At 40.9% G+C, this 21,026-nt stretch overlaps 1 long non-coding RNA gene across 1 annotated transcript in view; it reads left to right on the top strand.

The window, feature by feature from the left end:
• The window catches only part of LOC115277095, a 119,329-nt gene that overhangs the window by 51,972 nt on the left and 46,331 nt on the right, over positions 1-21,026 (top strand). Inside the window, exons 8-11 of the long non-coding RNA XR_003902217.1 lie at positions 1,992-2,113; positions 4,131-4,259; positions 6,100-6,271; positions 16,723-16,854. This is a non-coding gene — a long non-coding RNA (uncharacterized LOC115277095). The remainder of the gene's footprint in view (positions 1-1,991; positions 2,114-4,130; positions 4,260-6,099; positions 6,272-16,722; positions 16,855-21,026) is intronic.

Below are 21,026 nucleotides of genomic sequence, written 5' to 3'. Positions count from 1 at the left end.
ATTTGCCATGACAGTAATCTGAGTGGTTATAACACTTTCTTTAGGAGTGTTAAGCTTCTAGGTACCAGGATTACCTTGACCCTATGTTGAGAATTTGCCTGTTAATGCAGTATAGGGAGATACATGAATGGATTTGAGGACATTGGTGGTGAGTAGTTCTTATACCTAACTGTTTGTAGTTTGTTTAGAGGAGGGCTAATAGACTATGGGAAATGAAGACCCAGGAACTGAAGGACTCAGTGAGTTTGAGGACCAGGTGTGTGCAAGGGGGGATCCTGAGAACACAGGAGGAAAGGCATTTGGGCTAGAGAATGCAATGTTTGCAGTTAAGATTTGGGGTGTGGAATCATTCTTGGGTGGTGATGACAAATTTCAGGATGTTTCCTGGTAAGTGTGGAGGAGTCTGAGCTGAGTGAAAGTGAGATTTGTTATTGTGTATTTGAGGTCAAGAAGCAGTAGATTGAAGGTGTTGGGTGGATTGCCCGCAAAGATACTGACGGTTTCTAGAGGTGGGCAGAAGTGGGGTTGAGGAGGAAAGAGGAGCGTCCTGTCCTGAAGAATGTAACCGAAGGTCAGTGGATGCTACGTAGAAGCATAGAATTGTACATGGTAGTATACTAGACGGCATGGGTACCAGGGTGGAAGTCCTGAGGCTCTAAAGTAGATTAGAGAGCTCATAGCTCGTCACCTCTACCCTTAGTTCTATGCTAGGCGAAATACACAGCATAATGTGGGGAGATATTGTGCTTATAAGATGTTTTTCTTTTACATAAAGGAAGGAGATTCCAGAAGGCATAATGGTTTAAAGACAAAAGCCAGAGAGAGGAAGTACAGAAGTTAAGGGGTTAAGAACAAGGGAGGTAAACTGGCTTTCTTTTGGCATAGGAGGATTATAGGAATGGAAACCTTAACTGGAATTAATTGACCACAGATATTCCAAAGACAGAGTGAGTCATATGGTGACAAAGATGTCTGAAGGTCTGAGGTGGGATCTGGCCCAGCCATGTGTGGGTGGGCTCACTGGGTGGGAACTGGGGTCATGAAGGATCAGAGCATGGGCTGTCTCCTGTGTGCACGGTGGAGGGATCAGGCCTCTTATCCCTGGGGTGGTCTCATGATGTGATGAGTGGCCACATGCAAGATAGTTTTCACTTAACATCTCATCCCTAGACTCATGATAAAGCTGAAAGGTGGCCACAGCAATAATGATAATAAAATATCTGCCTTTCTTCCACCCCTGGAGTGGAGAAGATTCAATGAAGTCATTTGTGGAAAAGCACTTTAAAAACTGTAATTGCTGGATGTATGTTAAGTTTTGTTGTTACCCACACCTTTGATGTATTTCTCTGTGTGCTCATCTGTGTATGTGTAACATATTCCCTAGGATAATAAGGGCTTCCTGTTGACAAAGCCAAGATTTTTTGTAGCATTAGGCTGGCACCTGGGCTGATTCTCTTCAGTGATTATGTAGTCTTGATGTGGACTGGCGTCTTTCCCTGGAGGTTGTCTCCCTCAGCAGCTTCTCCTGGCCAGGAGCTCCATCTCTGTATCTTTCTGTTATAAAACCTGGACTCCCTTCTAGACCACCCACCAAGTTCCTTGCTCCAGGCTTAAGGAGGCCTCCAGCTCCTGGCTTATGTGCAGAGCTAAGCTGACTGGCATGCCTTAGGTCAAGATTGTCAGGTTCCCCTGGATGAGTTGACAAATGAGTTGACATCCACAGGAAAGTGGTGCTAGACTCAGAGAATTGCAGTTTTAAATGGTCTAAAATCTTTCATGGAGAGAGGCAGCTCTGATTCTAACCAAGAAAAAGACATGCCTTTATTAATATTTCCTACCTCCCTTTGAAATTGAACTGAGACTGTACTTGAGTTTTTTAGATGTTGGATATTCTTGGGAGGGGAAAGGAAGCTTCTGTGATGGAATAGACTTTTTAAAGGGTAATTCCCAAGCAGGTCTGTTAACTTTGTTCTATTATCGCTTTCCTACAGATGGTGATTTTTTTCACCCTTTCATGGCTTGGGACATAGAGACTGTTTTTCTGCAGAAACCACATGCCTTGGAGGAATGGGGTGCACCTATCTCCACTGTTCAGTGCAATACAACAGACTTGGTAAACAATGAAGAAGTGCCCAGATTAATTTTAGTAAAATGTGATTTTGTCTTGAGAGAAAAAACTCGCTTATGTGTTCCCTTTACTCTCTTAGCTTAAAGTATTATGTGATGTATTCTATATTGGGTCGGTTCATACACCTGCCTCTTCATTCTGGGAATAAGGGCCATTTTTGGTCTTCAGGTAGAAACTGCCTCGGAGAATCGCCTTGGGATAGAGGTTCTTTGAACTGTCATTGATTTTGTTTGAGGCTTTGAATGCTCTCCTGGAAGGCTGATGACCTCTCAGTGCCTTCTCTCTCAGACTGCTCACATTGACTTTTCTCCAGCAATCCTGATTTTGTCCATTTGACTCCCCTGACTTCCTTTACAGCACCATCTGGGTGACAAAGAGTTGACCTTTACTAGGTAAACATTAATGGGTTTAAAATTCTTATTCAACTTACATTTTCTGCCTTGGTAATGCTGCTTTCCTGCCTTCTTGAGAATTTCCAAAACTCTATGCTTATCTTTAATCGCATCACTCCAAACTGCATAGGGCACCCCCTCCAAGCATAGGGATTTGGGAGGTGAGGAGTTTTGTTAGAGTCTCCTTCTCTAGAATCAGCTTCTGGAAGAAAAACCCCAGTTGCCAAGGATAAACAAATCTTTTGGTGATCCTCCTCTTTTTTGCAAGCCAGAGAAATTTTAGCATGAGCGTTCTTTGTAGAAAGGCACAGGCTGTTATGTTCAGACAGATTGTAGCACAATTTTTCTTACTGGAAGCAGACAGATCTATAGTGTGTCTTTTATTTGGGAGACTGGACTTAATCATTGCCATCTTCAGTACTTGGTGGTGCTGCCAAAGTGGTGTGGTCAGAATAAGGGAGGGAATAAAAGGAGTTCAGAGAAAACATGAGCTGGGTTGAGTCATGTAAGCAAGTGTCTCAACTTTCTCACCTAACACAGCAACAAAGCGTGTTCTTGCGATCACAGAGTGCCAACGTAAAAAGAAACTGAAAAAAGGGGCGCCTGGGTGGCTCAGTTGGTTATGCGTCTGGCCCTTGGTTTCGGCTCAGGTCATGATCTCATGGTTTGTGAGTTTGGGCCCCACATCAGGCTCTGTGCTGACAGCGTGGAGCCTGCTTGAAATTCTCTCTCTTCCTCTCTTGCTGCCCCTCCCCCACTCACTCTCTCTGTCTCTCTCAAAAATAAAGTTAAAAAATTTAAATAAATAAAAAGAAATTGAAAAGGGTAAACATACGCACAAGCAGCTCTGTGTCTATGAAGACGTGAGATATGAAGGCAGGGCGAAAGCATCTCTGGCGGCACAGTGCTGGGCACAGGAGTTCCATAATATATATGGATCGGATTGTTTTTTGAAACACTACAGTAATCTACAGAGCAAGGAACCTAAAATGTCTTGTAAATCTTAAATAAGAAGAGACAGGCTTTTATGTTCCATATTTAGCTACAAAACATGAGTCCAAAAGCAGGCTCTCTGTTGGGGTCCAGGTGAAGATGGAAAAACGAGTCAGTGGGGATTCACAAGTGTTCAGAATCTGTTTCTATTCTCCTTTTCTTCATATTTCCCATATTGAATCAGACTGCTCCATGGTCCTGCTTTCCTGTTCACAGTTGTGAAGACAGTAGGGTCCCAGCCCTCGTGGACCTTAGAGTAAGTCAAGGAAGGCAAACATTGATCAGATAACTATAAGTGTGAAAGGGGCTAGGGAAGGAAAAGTTTGGGATGCATGGAGGTGTAATTGAATTCAAGAGGTCATGGGAGGTATTCCTGAGGAACTGTGAGCTGAAGGATAAGAAAATTTGATGAGGTGACACTGGGGACAGTATGCACAAGCTTGGCTTTGAGCAAGAGTATGGTTCATTTAGAGAACCTGAAAGGTGGGGTTTTCATAGCATAATTATATGTTTTAGGAACAAAATGGGAGTCAGTAATGTTCTAGTTTGGAGGAACTAAAGTTCATTGATTCATTGATTGAGTCATTAGTATTTGTTGAATGCTTGCTATGTTTCAGGCATTGCATTTGGCACTGGGGATGCAAAGTTGATGAAGGTTTGGTTCCTGCCTTCCAAATGCCAATAATCCTTGGAGAAGATATGCAAACATGTGAACACTGTATAATATGATATGCATGCCAGTGGAGGTAGGTAAGAAGGTTTAAGTACAACGAGTGGTCAATTTCACTTGAGGGGAGGGCTGTACTCAGGGACGGTTTCCCAGGGAAAGGATTTGGTGCAGTGAGTAAATATTTTTCTGAGTGATAAGGAAGAATCAAGGCATCCAAGACACAAGGAAGACTGTACAAAGACAGAGGGACTGGTGGCGGTAGAGTACAAGTAGGAAACTACAGTCGGGCAGAACTGAAGCGTGGGGCACACAAGAAAGGGCCTGTTCTTTGTCATGGCAATGGCAATGGGGGTCCAAGTTTCCTCTGAACAGTTAACTCATTCTTATGTCCTACAAGAGACGTTAATAGAATCTCACAGAAATCAGAACCAAAAATCAAGTGACCTAAAAGGTATTTTGTCCAGTGTAGTTGTTGACCTTGCCTGACCTAAAGGACTTGAATTTGGGGGCATACAGGTCTAGAGTAGCTGACAGCCATTTGTGACATACGGGGCCTGAAAACAGAGCCAATCTATAGGAACATAAGAGAGAGATGGGAAAAAGTTAGATCCCAGTGCCATTATTCAAGCCTCTGGATTAAACCACCCCTGAAACAGATACATTTCTAAATTCTTCAGTTACAAGCGATAAGTCAGTTTGCATTTTTTGCTTAAGTCAGTTTGAAATAGATATATGTTTTATATATATAATATATGACATATATGTATGTTTAAATATATAAATTATATGTAAATATACATGCATGTGTACATTTTTGGTCATTTGCAACCTAATAGATACACTTAGCCTCTTCATTTACAGTTCAGGAGACTAATATTCAATATGCTAAAGTGACTCATTGTCAAGTGGTTAGTTAAAAACTGTGACTAAAACTCAAATCTCTTGACTCAGAGGCCAGATTAGGAATATTCAGCATTTGAAAAGCATCTGCATGTGAGGGCCTAAGTATACACATATCTAGAGATCTGTTTTGCGGGAACCACATATTTGAGAGTGTGACTGAGTTTAGTTTTAAAATGACATTTCTAAGTGACAATATTGTAGAAAGAGCATTCAGCTAATACTGTGGCATTATTACTTCATGGCCCACTTGCCATAATTATCATTGTGACCTTGGGTGTATCTGGGGGCCCGAGTTGCTCATGGGATGCAATTATCTCTAATTCCTCTTCCACTTCTATGATTTGTAGAAAAAGTTCACTCAGTGTAAGATCCATGGTGGATCTTACATATTCCTACATACCCTGGCCTAATCTTCCTTTTGAATTATTTTTGATGTTATTGGGTTCAATGTCACAAGTATTCACTGAACACCGATTATAGGCTAGGTGTTGCAAAAGAGAATAGTTATTTCTAGTCGGTATTACTTAAATACTTTTATATTCTCAGATGCAACTTGATACTGTTTGTAGCCCCCAAGTATTACAGTGCCTTCCAATCCAGGGAGCATGTGATCCCAAACAAGAGCAGGGTTAGAGAGAGGGGCTGGGCTGTCACTATGCACCAAGAGAAGTGAGGCTGTGGTGTCAGCAGTCAGAGGGGGCATAGACCAGAGTCCTGAGGAATGCAGGCAGATTGGAAACCAAACACGTGAACACACACACATTTCCGCCCAACACAGAACTGGTTTTGAACCGTAAGTCTTTAGAGGATAGCTAGGCGCCATACCTGTCACTGTGGATACCTTTGTTTCCTTTAAGAGTGGTTGTCTCCATGTTCGGGAACAACTTACTAACATTTTTCTTTGTATGATATTATAAGTGCTTACTTGCTTGATATACTCCTTTGGATAATTTTTTTTTTTTGGTAATACAGCAATTAATGTGATTCGCCAAAGTAATTTTTTTAGCTTGTAGTCTGTTTCCTAGCCTGTCCACAAACAGCTCTGTTGGCTGCGAAGTGACCCTGGAGCTCTGCAGCCTCACCGGAGTCTTGGGAAGGGGCAAAGGCGCCGGCTGTGCAGCTTGCTGGAGCCAGATGCTGTCTTCTCTCTAACCATTTTGACCTGTGTGACCCTGCACACGTGATGTAAGTTCTTTAAGCCTTAGTTTTGTCATCAGTAAAATGGTTATAATGATCTCTCTCTCAAAGGGTTGCCCAGCACAGTGATGATTTACAGCAAAGCCTAAATAAATGTTACTAGGTAATTATATTAGTGGGGTTTTATTTGAACTGTGTTCAGGTGATCTATTAGGTACCAAAGAAGGAAAATGACAGGAGCACAAGATAGCCTAACTTGTAAGGTCAATATACAGAATGAAGACAAACCACAGTTTGATCATTTCATTTGGCCGGAGGTTAGAAGTCCCAGGTTAATGTACTACCGTGCTTTGTAACTCCAGGAATATTATTTAACCTCTCTACACTTCTATATCTTCATAGCTAAATTAAGCATGATATTGCAGTCCTATTTTCTAGAAACTAAAAAGAGATAGTGAATAGTGAATATGAAAGTCTTTGTGATAGAAAACATGAATGTGAAAGTGCATGGTAATATGGTACAACTAACCTTAAAAACTAATATGGTTTTATACTTTGCTTTTAACAAATTTAAAAAAATGTTTATTTATTTTTGAGCGAGAGAGAGAAAGAGAGAGAGACAGAATGTGAGGGGCAGAGAGAGGAGACAGAATCTGAAGCAGGCTCCAGGCTCTGAGCTGTCAGCATAGAGCCTGATGTGGGGCTTGAATTCACAAACTGTAAGATCATGACCTGAGCTGAAGTTGGATGGTTAACCAGCTGAGCCACCCAGGTGCCCCTCTTTTTTTTTTCTTTTACACAGTACACATTATTTTATATCCATTGGCCTCTGCCATTTATAAAAATGTTGTTTTCTCTGTTTATTAATTTCTGGGAGGCTAACACTGCCTTTGTACTTTATAAAAGGGTCCTAGAAAAGCAGTATTTGTCAGATGTTTGCAGCAAAAGAGTTAGAAGAGAACCACTATACCATTGAAAAGAGATAAGTGTTGTCAATTTATTTTTTTCTACCAAGAAAAAGAATTGCTTCCTTCTAAGGAACTATTATTTTTTAGGGCAATATTTTAACTACTCAAAGAGATTATCTGGGACACGTGTCAAACCTTTACTGTCTTCTGCTAGATGTTTCTAATAGCATCTGTGCGTCTAAGCTGGGAAACTGCAAAAATCCCCTAGCATTTTCAGATCAAGCCACGTGTATTTAATGTACACCACCTCAAAGAGGAAAATTACCATAGCACTCTATAGTGAGGAGAAAACCGAGAGATTTCTAAGAATATATGGGTGTAATTTTCTGTTAACTGAGAGTGATTGACATTTCTTGGAAATCTGCCTCTAAAATAACCCGTTTGCAACCCCTTAGTTTTGTTTGGTATAAAGGAAACTGTTGCTTACCCATTTAGCTACCAGAAACTCTTTTTACTGTCTTAACTGCCTATGGACATATTATTTACAATTTATGTCTGGGGCGCCTGGGTGGCTCAGTCGGTTAAACTGTCCAACTCTAGCTCAGGTCATGATCTCATGGCTCGTGAGATCTGTGCTGACAGCTCAGAGCCTGGAGTCTGCTTTGGATTCTGTGTCTCCCTCTCTTTGCCCCTCCCTCCTTCCCCTTCTCTCTCTCAAAAATAAATCCTAAAAAATTAAAAAAAAATGTTTATTTAATTTAGCTTAAAAAAACATTCTTTCTGTCTCAACTAGAGAGTTTATTGAAATAAGATGATGTTATGTAAAACTAATCTGTAGTCTAGATCTAAAGTTATTATATACAACTAGAGGATTTTAATAAAATTTGAGGTTTTGGAATTTTAAGATCCTATTTCCAAAAGGAGGAGTTTTGTTTCATTTCATATTCTTTGCCACAGAGCAACTATATTATACTGGTAAAAACAGTAGTCCCAAATAGGAAAGAAGACTTAGAAGAAAAAGCCAAGCCAAATGTATTTTATCTACAGAACTTGGTTTAAAGGGGATTTTGAAGTGATCACGAGACACTAGACACGATCTTTGATGAAGGAGTTTGGGGAGGGGGTCAGGCACTTGAGACACCCATCTGGTCACTTTGGGATACACTGCATACCCTAAGTAAACTTCCAACTTCATATACTCGTTTCCTTTCCAGTGTAGTCTTCATCCATCCCAAGAGTCTTAATATGTTGCTCATGCAGATGCCACTGCTGGAAACTGGAGTTGAGGGGGGGTTGTGGGGAATGAGTTTAGGGGATTGATTTTGCTTTTCTTGGGCTTTACTGGATATCTGTGCTTCCCTACCCCCTTCCCCACCCCTCCCCCCACCATCTTCAGCTCTGAGTCCAGAGAGAGCATCTGTGTTACCTATGGGCTGTGACTCAGAGAAAACCTTATCTGGCCTCCTAAACCCTATGGATCAGTTCACCATGAGATTTCATAGGCTCAAGTCCACACATTAGACTTTCATCTGGTCTGCCACTGACAGTCTAGACCGTTGTTTCTTCATTTCATGGATACACTGTTGGTAAAAGAGAGGATTTTATTTTTTTTAATTTTTATTATATTTATTTATTTTTGAGAGACAGAGCATGAGCAGGGGAGGGGCAGAGAGAGAGGGAGACACAGAATCTGAAGTGGGCTCCAGGCTCTGAGCTGTCATCACAGAGCCCAACGCGAGGCTCGAACCCATGGACTGTAAGATCATGACCTGAGCTGAAGTCAGATGCTCAACCGACTGAGCCACTCAGGCACCCCTAAAAGAGAGGATTTTAGATGCTACATGGATAAATATTTTATTTGGATTGCTATATATTTAAAAACAATTTTTAATGTTTTATTTTATTAGAGACAAAGAGAGAGTGTGAGCAAGAGAGGGGAGACAGAATTCAAAATAGGCTCCAGACCCCGAGCTGTCAGCACAGAGCCCAATGTGGGGCTTGAACTCATGAACATGAGATCATGACCTGAGCCGAAGTCAGAAGCTGAGCTGATTGAGCCACCCAGGTGCCCCTGGATTGTTACGTATTTCTAATGCATAGGAAAAACATTTGTTTCCATTGATGCAATAAGTTTCTGTAATTTCTTTAATTCTTCTTCATTAAAATAATAATAATTATTTTTTTATAATAGTTTATTGTCAAATTAGTTTCCATATAACATCCAGTGCTTCTCCCCACTATTTTTTATTTTAGAGAGAGAAAGATAGAGTGCACAAGCAGGGGAGAGGGGCAGAGGGAGGGAGAGAGAATCCCAAGGAGGCTCCACAATTAGCATGGAGCCTGGTATGGGGTTCAATCCCACAACGTTGGGATCATAACCTGAGTCAAAATCAACAGTTGGACGCTTAATGGCCTGAGCCACCCAGGCACCCCTACTTCTTCCTTAAATGCATTGTTTAAATTAAAAGTGTGTTGATTTAAATACAAATATTAAAAGACTTCTGGAGGATCTCAGACGTGGCAGAGAACACAAAGGTGGCATGTGAATGGCTGAGGTTAGGGAAGCACTGAGTAGACTCTAGGCCAGCTCCTTGCTTCTACCCAGGCCCACACACTAGTTGGACTCAAGAGTCAGGATGACCTTTGCATGTTGGCCTTTACCTTAAGAATATCAGGCAATGATGGGAAAATGCACCTTGGCAGTTTCTAGGAATCCTTTAACCTAAAGAGTGATGAAGACTATCAAAGGAGGAGGCACAGGAAATGACTGATATAGAGAAAAGGACGTTTTGACTTAACAGTTGGATTCGTGAAGGTTTCCTGAAAGAGAGAGAAGCCTAATTGACACGAGCAGGAGCTAGCCAGGTGGAGAAGAAGAGAAAAGAAATGACACATGCTATTCTCCTTTCTTAAACCATGAACCCAAATTTTGAGCTTTTGGTTAATTTGAGAGAGATGGGAAGGGCCAGACTATCTGTAACTTCATTCCTGACACAGGCTTTCGAGTGTAGGTAGCTTGGTATGCCCCTCTTCTCCTGTGAAGGACAGAGGAAGAGGGTAATGGTCTTCTCTGTGACATAAGTCCCATCAATGGGCAAATAGGGCAACAGCAAAACAGGGCAGCCACCTGAGGGACAACCACTCACCTGAAACAAAAGCAGAAAAGAAAGGAATTTCTACTTGTATTTAATATGTTCCAAAAATGTACCATTTCATTGTTTGGGGGTGTCTTCAAGCTGGGAAACTGTGTTTCTAAGAATGATGCTCTACTTAAACCTTGCAGGGTTTGGGGAGAGAGCAATGTTGGGGATCTTGCTCTTCTTGGCAGTTTTTATCTTTCCTTCTTTTTGAAAAAAGTTTTTAAAAGTTTATTTATTTTGAGAGAGAGAGCATGATTGGGGTAGGGGCAAAGAGAGAGGGAGAGAGACTACCAAACAGGCTCTGCACTGACAGTGCATGTGCGTGGGGCTCCAACTCATGAACCTTGAGATTATGATCTGACCTGAGATTAAGAGTCAGACACTTCACCGACTGAGCCACCCTGGTGCCCTTTATCATTCCTTCTTTTTTTAAATTAATTTTTAAATCTTTATTTATTTTTGAGAGAGAGAGAGAGAGAGAGAGAGAGAGAGAGAGAGAGAGAGAGAGAGAGACTGAGTGTGAGCAGGGAGAGGAGAGGCAGAGAGAGGAAGACACAAATCCAAAATAGGCTTCAGGCTCTGAGCTATCAGCACAGAGCCAGATGTGGAGCTCAAACCCACGGACCATGAGATCATGAGCTGAGCTCATGGCAGACACTTAACTGATGAGCCACCCAGGTGGCCCTATCTTTCCTTCTTAAGTCAGGCATGCTTGTTAGAAAAGTCTACTACTGGCAGCTTCAGCTTGGAGAGGTTTGAGTTCTTTTTTGAACATGAACATAGAAATAAAAATAATATGCTCTTTCAGAGTAACATAGAATAGGGATGTCTAGTTGAAATATAAAGTAAGCCACATTCATTCTTTTAAAAATTATTTTAAATGTTTATTTATTTTTTTGAGACAGAGCATGAGTAGGACAGGGGCAGAGTGAAAGAGGGAGACACAGAATCCAAAGCAGGATCCAGGCTCTGAGCTAGCTGTCAGCACAGAGCCCCACGTGGGGCTTGAACTCACAAACTGTGAGATCATGACCTGTGCTGAAGTTGGACACATAACCGACTGACCCACCCAGATGCTCCTACATTTATCATTTTTAATAGACACATTACAAAAATAAAAAGAAATAGGAAATTAATTTTAATAACATATGATATTTCAATATATATAAAATATTGTCATATGTAATGAATATACAAAATACTGAAATATTTTTCATTTGTTTCACAAAAATAATTTGACATTGGCCGCATATTTTATACTTACAGCATGTGTTAATTAAGATGTTTGATTGTCACTAGAAATAATGTTTAAGTTTTAGAACACATGCAAGTTCAAAAAGTAGACATGTATCTAAAATGTGCCAAATGTACTTAAGGTTTTCCAGTAACTGAATTGAATACTAGTTTAATGTAAAAATTATATTTATTATTTCAATTAACATAAATTTAATGAAAATAAAATTTTATTTCTTCAATTCCACTAGCTATGATGGTTCAGGTGCTCCGTACTACATGAGCACCAAGTGACAACCAGACTGGACTGCAAGATAGGAGAAAACATAATAATTTTTCGGTGTCATTTTTAGTCCCTTTTCTTCCGTAATGATTGCCAGGTAGGAATTTCATAAGAAACTGGGTGATGAAAGCATATCGGTCAAAGCTCAGAAAACCTCATTCTAGACCAAGATCCATTATTAATCATGTTTTCCTCTCCTGTAATTCAAGGAGAATTGCACTTGTTCCTCTACCTTGTTGGTTTTTGCAGAAGATGCTTTGAAGAGTCATTGAGGGCCATAAATAATGGGTTTATGGGGTTTGAATGGTCCTCGAATATCTTAACCAATGGTTCTCCAATGCTTGTCTATGGGCCAAGCATATGCTTTCCATATGGCATTCCTTTATATTCCCTTATAACCCTTTTCACCAAATCTTTTAAAAATTTTGCTAATGTGTTATTTTTTCTTAGAGAGAGAGAGAGAGAGAGAGCGAGCACGAGCACAGCAGTGGGGGAGGAACAGAGTGAGAGAAGGACACAGAATCTGAGGCAGGTTCCAGGCTCTGAGCTGTCAGGACAGAGCCAGATGTGGGCTCTAGCTCACAAGCCGTGAGATCGTGACCTGATGTCATGTTAGATGTTCAACTGACTGAGCCACCCAGGCGCCCCTCACCAAATCTTTTTGTAAGTGGGTTTGACAACTCCAGTTCCTCCAAAAAAATCCCTGCCAGCATCCCAGGTCATGACTTCAATTTCATTACCCTGGACCCTCTCTCCTGAACATGTTCTTGTTTATATTTATCCTTAATTATGATGGCTTGAGATGAATGCACTTGAGAGAAGACTTGGTCAGTATGATGCACCGTAGGGTGGTCATCCTCCTGATCTAGACACCACGCTTCTATTCATGCAGCCTCTCGCTTTTGTTATTTGCTTGCTTTTCAATTTTTTTGAAACCACAGTCTCTTGACTCATATCAAGCTTATCAGTAACTGAAACCCCCATTTTCCTTCTTCCTGTACCTGTTTAATTTTGTTTTACTTTTTGAAATGCTTCACCTTTTTTGTTGTTTTGTTTTAATAAAAAAAAGTTGATCTTGCCTCTATATCATTTGAGGCAGTTAGATTTTTTTTAATGTTTTTATTTTTATTTTTTTTTTGAGAGAGAGACAGCGTGAGCGGGGCAGGGTCAGAGAGAGAGGGAGACACAGAATTCGAAGACAGTCTCCACGCTCTGAGCTAGTTGTCAGCACAGAGCCCAACGCGGGGCTCGAACCCACGAACGGTGAGATCATGACCTGAGCCGAAGTTGGACGCATAACCGACTGAGCCACCCAGGCGCCCCGGGTTAGATTTCTTTTTACCCCATCTAACATTTTAAACTACATTGTATTCCATTTGAACAGAGGGTGTCAGGGGGCTAAGGGTCTTAGGTATGTACCTCTCAAGCTTTAATGAACATACATCTATACTGTAGCTCTGGTTAAAATGCAAATTCTGATTCAGTAGATCTGGGGTAATGTCTTAGATTCTACATGAACAAGCTCCCACGGACTACATTTTGAGTAACAAATTCTTAGGGTATCTGAAGGTTTTTTTAAACCACCAGTCCTCTTCCACGTTTTCTTCATTATCACATGAATACACATTTTCTCACTGTAAAACCGCTCTCTGAGATCCTTTTAAACCTTAGCTGGGGCTTAGGTATGTAGAAGTTTGAAATTCTCGGTTTCTTGGGGGAAGAGGAGCCCCATATACTCTTTCTTCTTTCGGGTTTCCTCCTAATCTGATAACAGGAAGACTGTGAATCATGGTGTTCATTCTTAGGGAAGGCTATGATCACGGAGGCCTTACCAAGGAGGCCGTGTGGACCAAGGCAGTTGTCAATCTCTGGAAAATATTTTTCTGATTGGTCTTGTATTTTAACTTTATTTTCCTCAGTTCTGATTCATTTTGTCAAAATTAAAATCAATGCAAAACATAAAATGTGCGAGATTGTTTAATTTCACCGGAAGGTGGAAGAGAGAGGAAGGCTGAGAGGGTGTGGTGGGTCCTGTCCTAGGTGACGAAACAATTTGTGAAGTGAACTTTGTCCTGTTGGAGGGTTTGGGGCCCCTCAGTGCCACTAGACCTCCAGATGCAGACCCAAAGTGAGGTAAAATAAAGGTGCTTCTGTTTTTTTTTGAGGAATAGAAATTTGCTCCAGGTTTTTTTTTTTTTCTCTTCTCTTGGCATCTTTATCATCCAATCCATATTCCCCTTAGAAGTCTCTTTCCCTCCTCTACTGTTACAGCTTTTTTTCCTTTTTAATCTTCATGGGTTCATCTGGCTTCATATTGCACTTGCCACAGTGTTTTAGATTCTATGTTTGTTGAAGTGTCTTTCTAGTAATCCAGATAGCCCTCAGTTGAGACCTTTAATGTGGTTTCAGTACAGTCATACGGAGCAGCATTGCTTTACAGAAATGAATTTGATTGAATCTGCCTGTTCACCAAAGCAGGGCTGACAGGTGGTAGGGGAAAAAAAAAACCCACCAGGTGCGTTTTAATATTTTGTGCTCTTCATTAAATCTCGGAGGTAGTGCTGAGTGATAATCACGGAAGGTACCAGATGTTAAGGAGTCCTAGTTTGACTGGCTTTGTGCAGTCAAATGCAGCCAGCCCTGTTGTGTGTGAAGGGGCTGGGCTTTCCCCGAGCTGCTGGTAATGGTGCAAGAACAGACTTTCCCCTGTCTGGATCCCTGGAGTAAAATGGCTGCCAAGATATTTTAGAACAGAACTTGAAAAGTATGTACCGACCACTGGAATCTTGTAACAGGAGTCCTTTGATATTTCTGTGTTCACTGTGACTGAGCTGGCACGAGGTATCCCCGGTTGATCCAAGCTTGTGACCTGGCTACTTCGGTTCTAAATACACTATGGTGGGGGGCGGCCCTATTTGGATTGTAGAATCCTTAGGAGCAGCAGTTTATACAGATGAGTTCTAGTGGAGCCCATTAGGGAGAGGAAAGAAACCAAATAAAACGGGCAATATTTGACAACTGAAACCAGTTCTTGTTTGTGTGGTCTTGTGTTTCACCACATCACTCTGTGAAAACGGACTGCTGAGAGGAAGCCTGAATTTCTGATAGTTTATGAAACCAAAAACCTGTTGATGGCTCTTTATAAGGTACAGGAGAAAATGGCAAAACCCTCAAAACTTCAGGGAAGTTACTTAATAGCTTTGATTACCACAGGCCACCAGGCTATTGGGTCATGGGATCATAGCTACATGATGTTGAAACTGGGAGGGTGGGCTGAGCCAGACTCAGAACAATTCCAGGATGCATGAGGGCTTTCCAGGAGGTTAGTTCTCTCTATATATATTTTAATAAAATAGGTTTTTTAAATTGAGAATTTAATTTAATTGAGAATTAACCTTTGCTCGTTAAAAATAAGAAATGTCAACAAGCAGAAAAATAAAAATGCTCCTACTGTCTAGGATCAACCTCCTCCTTTCTGACCGTGGTGCATTCTTTTTGTTGTTGTTTTGTTTCCTATGCTTTGAACAAAAACATAATTATGTCCATATGGTAGATATGATTTGCCTCTTTTTAAACTTTAGCTTATATCCTAAGTCTGTTTTGAAGTTGTCCTGCACATTTTGTCATGTAGGGTTTTAAAAACAATTTTTTTTGTTTTTAATTTATTTTTGATAGAGAAAGACAGCACAAACAGGGGAGGGTCAGAGAGAGAGGGAGACACAGAATCTGGAGACAGGCTCCAGGCTCTGAGCTAGCTGTCAGCACAGAGCCCGACGCGGGGCTCAAACCCACGAACTGCGAGATCATGACCCGAGCCGAAGCTGGATGCGTAATCGACTGAGCCACTCAGGCGCCCCTGTCATGTAGGTTTTAATGGCTGTTTTGTAGATTTATGCCCCAAATCACTTATTCGTCCTCATGTTAGGCTTTTTTCTTTTCCTTTATTTTTTCTTTTTTTGGGGGGTTATAACTAAGGCCATGTTTGAATGTCCTGGATTAATTCTCTAGTATTGATTCTCGGGGAGGTTATTTACTTGTATATAATGGGTGGAATCTAGTGGATTTATGAGTGACCTCTTATGTGATTTACAAGGATAGTGTTGTCTAAGCTAGTATCTGAGACAGTGTTGCCAACCCAGATTGAGACTTGAAATACTGAAGTCATTCTCTACTCTGGCTTCACCTGCCACCACCAGGCGTGGCCCTGTCTGACTTGAACCAAATTCCTATGTAGAGTTTAAGAAACAAAACAGGTGAATATAAAGGAAGAAGAAAAAAGGAGAGAGAGGGGGGAAGCAAACCATAAAAGACTCTTAACAATAGAGAACAACCTGAGGGTTGTTGGAAGGAGATGGGCAGGGGATGGCTAAATGGTGATGAGCATTAAAGAGTGCACTTGTGATGAGCACTGGGTGTTATATGTAAGCGACAAATCACTAAATTCTGAAACCAATTTTACCATATATGTTAACTAACCAGAGTTTAAATAAAAACTTGAAATAAAATAAGGTGGGGATCCTAGGGATTAAAGAAACAGGCAGTAGTTGCTCTTCTGAGCACAGTATGCAAATTGATTCACAAGGAATTCTGGGAACCTGCCTGTGCTCAGTGAGCTTAAAGGTCTCCTTCAAGTGTTTTTATGACTGGGCTCCTGTGAGATGTGGGGTGGGGTTGGGGGTGGGCTTTTATACTAGTCGTCTAATCTTGGACAAGTCTCTTATCTCCTCTGAGACTCAGTTTTTCCATTTGGCACTCGACCTCTTCTATGGTGGTTGTGACAGTCAGAGAAAATGTTTGTAAAAGAATTAACATAGCATCAAATCCATAATGGATACTCAAGAAAAGTCAGCAGTCATCACCATTATCATTACCTTTTGTGTGTGTTGTACTAGTTTCTCTTCCAAGGGCTTCACTATGCTTCCTCTTGCCCTTTAGATATCCCCAGTCACAGGCCAGAGTACAGCTTCAATCACAATGTACCCTTCTGAAATCAAGATGTTTCACCCTCGATAAAGAATAAATAATGGCACTCATGTTGATCTGACCACCAGATTCATCCACCCCCAGGTAATGACATCTCTCCAGACTGGTCCCCTTTACCTGAGCTTCTCCCTTCTTTACATCTATCTTTACTTCTACCTGGGCTTAAACTTTAGGTTTCAGCTGAGGCAAGAATCACTCAGAACTTTTTGTTGGAGAAGAGTATATAATTATGTCTACCATGTGTCTGTGGTAATTTGAGTGCTATACAATACATATAGAGCATTGTGGTCATTAACTTCATTTAGAGTCAGGACACTTCACTCTGGTTAGTTGGTTGTTGGAGAACTCAGACCTGAGCAGGGGAAGATCCAAATCACAGACTAGGTCCTTCCATTTGGCTGAACCACATAATCTGGGCAGGCCTCAAGTGTGAGCCACGGGAGGAAATTTGGGAGGACGTGCAATATCACAGGATGCTTCATGACTGCTTATAATTAGAGGTCCAGCCTGGAGAAAGGAAATTGGAATCAAGAAGTTCTAACTGTGGGATTTGCTCACTGAAGAAGAGGCTGGAAGCGGGAGGAATACATGAAACAGAAATTACATGATTAGATTTAGGTGGTAACAAGGATAATAATGATAATAATTCTAATGGCTTGCTATATATGTACTAAGAACTTCACATATTTAATTAATTTCATCTCCTTTATTTAAAATTTTTAAAAAGTTATGTTTTTATATTTATTTTTTGAGAGAGAGCAAGCTGAGGAGGGACAGAGAAAGAGGGAGAGAGAGAATCCCAAGCAGGCTCTGTGCTGTCAGCACAGAGTCCGAAGCAGGGCTTGAACACACAAACTGTGAGATCATGACCTGAGCTGAAACAAGATCAGATGCTTAACTGACTGCACCACCCAGGCGCCCCTAGTCTCCTTTAATAGGTATGAGTGTCATTCTCATTTTTCTGATGAGAAAATGGAGTCTTAGAGAAATGAATTGCTCTTGCTCAAGATTATAGTAATGTTAATTAGTAATGCAAGGGTTTGAATTTAGATCTATCTGTTCTCTAAAGCTTAGGCACAGGTAAATAACTTTTGGAGCACTGAGAAGGATAGATTGAATGTGGCAAGAGCCAGGAGTACTGGATACAAGGTGACCACTGATAGAGTGATTTCAGTATTCAAGAGAGACATGAGGGTCTGAAGTAAGACAGCTGCAGTAAGGATGTGAGGAAGGCACAGAAATGAGACCTGATTAGCAGGTACACTCTAGCAATGGCTCCTCAATCTCCATGAACATCAAATTCTCTGTGAAGTCTTGTTTGTTTGTTTGTTTGCATGTTCATTCATTGATTCATTCATTCATTCACTCATTCAAATAAACTCTACCCCTGATGAGGGGCTTGACCTCACACCTCCGAGATTAAGTACTGTGTGCTCTATTGATTGAGCTAGCCATTATTTTTGAATGCTGATTCCCACGACATACCTAGGGCCTTCTGAATTAGAATCTCTGGGGCAGGCCTGGTTTTAGTTCTAAAACTCTGCCAGATTCAAGAACCACAGATCTCTTGACCTTGAGCTAGATGTTTGGGGTGGAACCTGAAAGAGAGAGGATTTCAGGATAACAGCCAGGTTTCTGTATGATGTGACTGAGTGAATTATGGGTACCCTCTGCTAAGTCAGAAATAACGATAGTCTTAAAGGTCCTGTGGGAAGTTGGATTTCAGAGTCTAAAGCTTGGAGTAGAGGTCAAAGCTGCAGATTAAGATGTAGAGATCATTTGGTATTTGGAGAGTGGCTGCTCTATATTTTACATGGAATTTTAAAAATTCAGTAGTCAAATAATCACTCTATATCTTAAGAGCATTTCCTTTCTTTTTAAAAATAGTTTTCTAAGTTTATTTATTTTGAGAGAGAGCGAGAGAGTGAGCACGAACGCATTAGCAGGGTAGGGGCAGAGAGAGAGAGGGGAGAGAGAGAATCCCAAACAGGCTCCATACTGGCAGCACAGAGCCAGATGTGGGGCTCAAACCAATGAAACATGAGATCATGACTTGAGCAGAAGCCAAGAGTCGGATGCTTACCCAACTGAGCCACAGAGGCTCCCCTGCATTTCTTTTCTGACCCCTGACTGAGTTTATTGGTTTTTAAATTTGTTGCTATTTCTTTATAGTCCTTAAGGGTCATGCACTATTATAACTACTTATTTGTATTTTGTTGGAGTTAAACCAACAACTTGTTAAAATAAGATGTATTATCTTTATGTGTTAGATGGAAAGATCTAGGGGGGGTTTGGTACTTGACCAAATGGTTGATCCAGGACTTGAACCCAAGACTTTCTGACTCCAGGCTCAGAGCTTTCAGTCAGGCAGTCTTCATATTATCTTTGTAAAAGAAGGACTACAATCTACCACCAGTAACTTTTGCATGCTAATTCCAAAGTATTTTTTTTCTTAAATCTTTAAATGTATGTGTTTTTATTACCTAGGATTTATGCAACCTGGTCATTCTCAACATGTATGGAAACATTATTGTATGGAATCAAGAAAACTACTGGTTGTTTATAATATTTCATCTTCCAGAACTAAAAGCTTTGGATGGAATCTCCATTGTAGGTTGTTTTTCTGACTCACAGCAGTTGGTCCAGCCTGCATATTTATATATCCATAGGCCATCATCATTTTGAACATTGCCTTATTACTAGTATGATTCCCAAACTTAGGTCTCTAAAGCACATTTTTGATCTGTTTTTTTTTTTAAGTTATTGTCAAATTGGTCTCCATACAACAGCCAGTGCTCATCCCAACAAGTGCCCTCCTCCATGCCCATCACCCAGTTTTCCCTCTTCCCCACTCCCCATCCACCCTCAGTAGGTTCTCAGTATTTAGGAGTCTCATGGTTTGCCTCCCTCCCTCTCTGTAATGCTTTTTCTCCCTTCCCCTCCCCCATGGTCTTCTGTTAAGTTTCTCAAGATCCACATATGAGTGAGAACATATGGTATCTCTCTTTCTCTGACTGACTTATTTCACTTAGCATAATATCCTCCAATTCCATCCATGTTGCTGCAAATGGTCAGATTTCATTCTTTCTCATGGCCATTGTATATATAAGCCGCATCTTCTTGATCCATTCATCAGTTGATGGACATTTAGGGTCTTTCCATGATTTGGCTATTGTTGAAAGTGCCGCTATGAACATTGGGGTACATGTGCCACTATGCATCAGCACTCCTGTATCCCTTGAGTAAATCCCTAGCAGTGCTATTGCTGGGTCATAGGGGAGTTCTATGGATAGTTTTTTTGAGGAACCTCCACACTGTTTTCCAGAGTGGCTACACCAGTTTACATTCCTACCAACAGTGTAGGAGGGTGCCCATCTCTCTACACCCTCGCCAGCATCTATAGTGTCCTGATTTGTTCATTTTAGCCACTCTGACTGGCGTGAGGTGGTAGCTCAGTGTGGTTTTGATTTGTATTGCCCCGATGATGAGTGATGTTGAGCATCATTTCATGTGTCTGTGGGCCATCTGGATGTCTTCTTTGGAAAAGTGTCTATTCATGCCTTCCACCCATTTCTTCACTGGATCATTTGCTTTTCAGGTGTAGCATTTGGTGAGTTCCTTATAGATTTTGGATACTAGCCCTTTATCTGATATGTCATTTGCAACTATCTTTTTCCATTCTGTCATTTGCATTTTAGTTTTATTGATTACTTCCTTTGCAGTGCAGAAGCCTTTTATCTTGATGAGGTCCCAATAGTTCATTTTTGTTCTTGATTCCCTTGCCTTTGGAGATGTGTCGAGTAGGAAATTGCTGCAGTTGAGGTTATGGAGGCTATTTCCTGCTTTCTCCTCTAGGGTTTTGATGGTTGTCTGTCTCATATTGAGGTCCTTTATCCATTTTGAGTTTACTTTTGTGTGTGGTGTAAGAAAGTAGTCTAGTTTCATTCTTCTGCATGTTGCTGTCCAGTTCTTTCAGCACCATCTGTTAAAGAGACTGTCCTTTTTTTCCATTGGGTGCCCTTTTTTGCTTTGTCAAAGATTAGTTGGCCATACACTTGTGGGTCCAAATCTGGGTTTTCTGTTTTATTCCATTGTTCTATGTGTCTGTTTTTGTGCCAATACCATGCTGTCTTGATGATTACAGCTTTGCAGTAGAGACTAAAGTCTAGGACTGTGGTGCCTTTTGTTCTGGTTTTCTTTTTCAATGTTACTTTGGCTATTCAGGGCTTTTTGTGGTTCCATACAAATTTTAGGAT

The sequence above is a fragment of the Suricata suricatta genome, chromosome 13 (genome assembly GCF_006229205.1).
Source record: "Suricata suricatta isolate VVHF042 chromosome 13, meerkat_22Aug2017_6uvM2_HiC, whole genome shotgun sequence".
Lineage (NCBI taxonomy): Eukaryota > Metazoa > Chordata > Mammalia > Carnivora > Herpestidae > Suricata > Suricata suricatta.
This window is presented reverse-complemented; position numbering and strand designations above follow the sequence as displayed.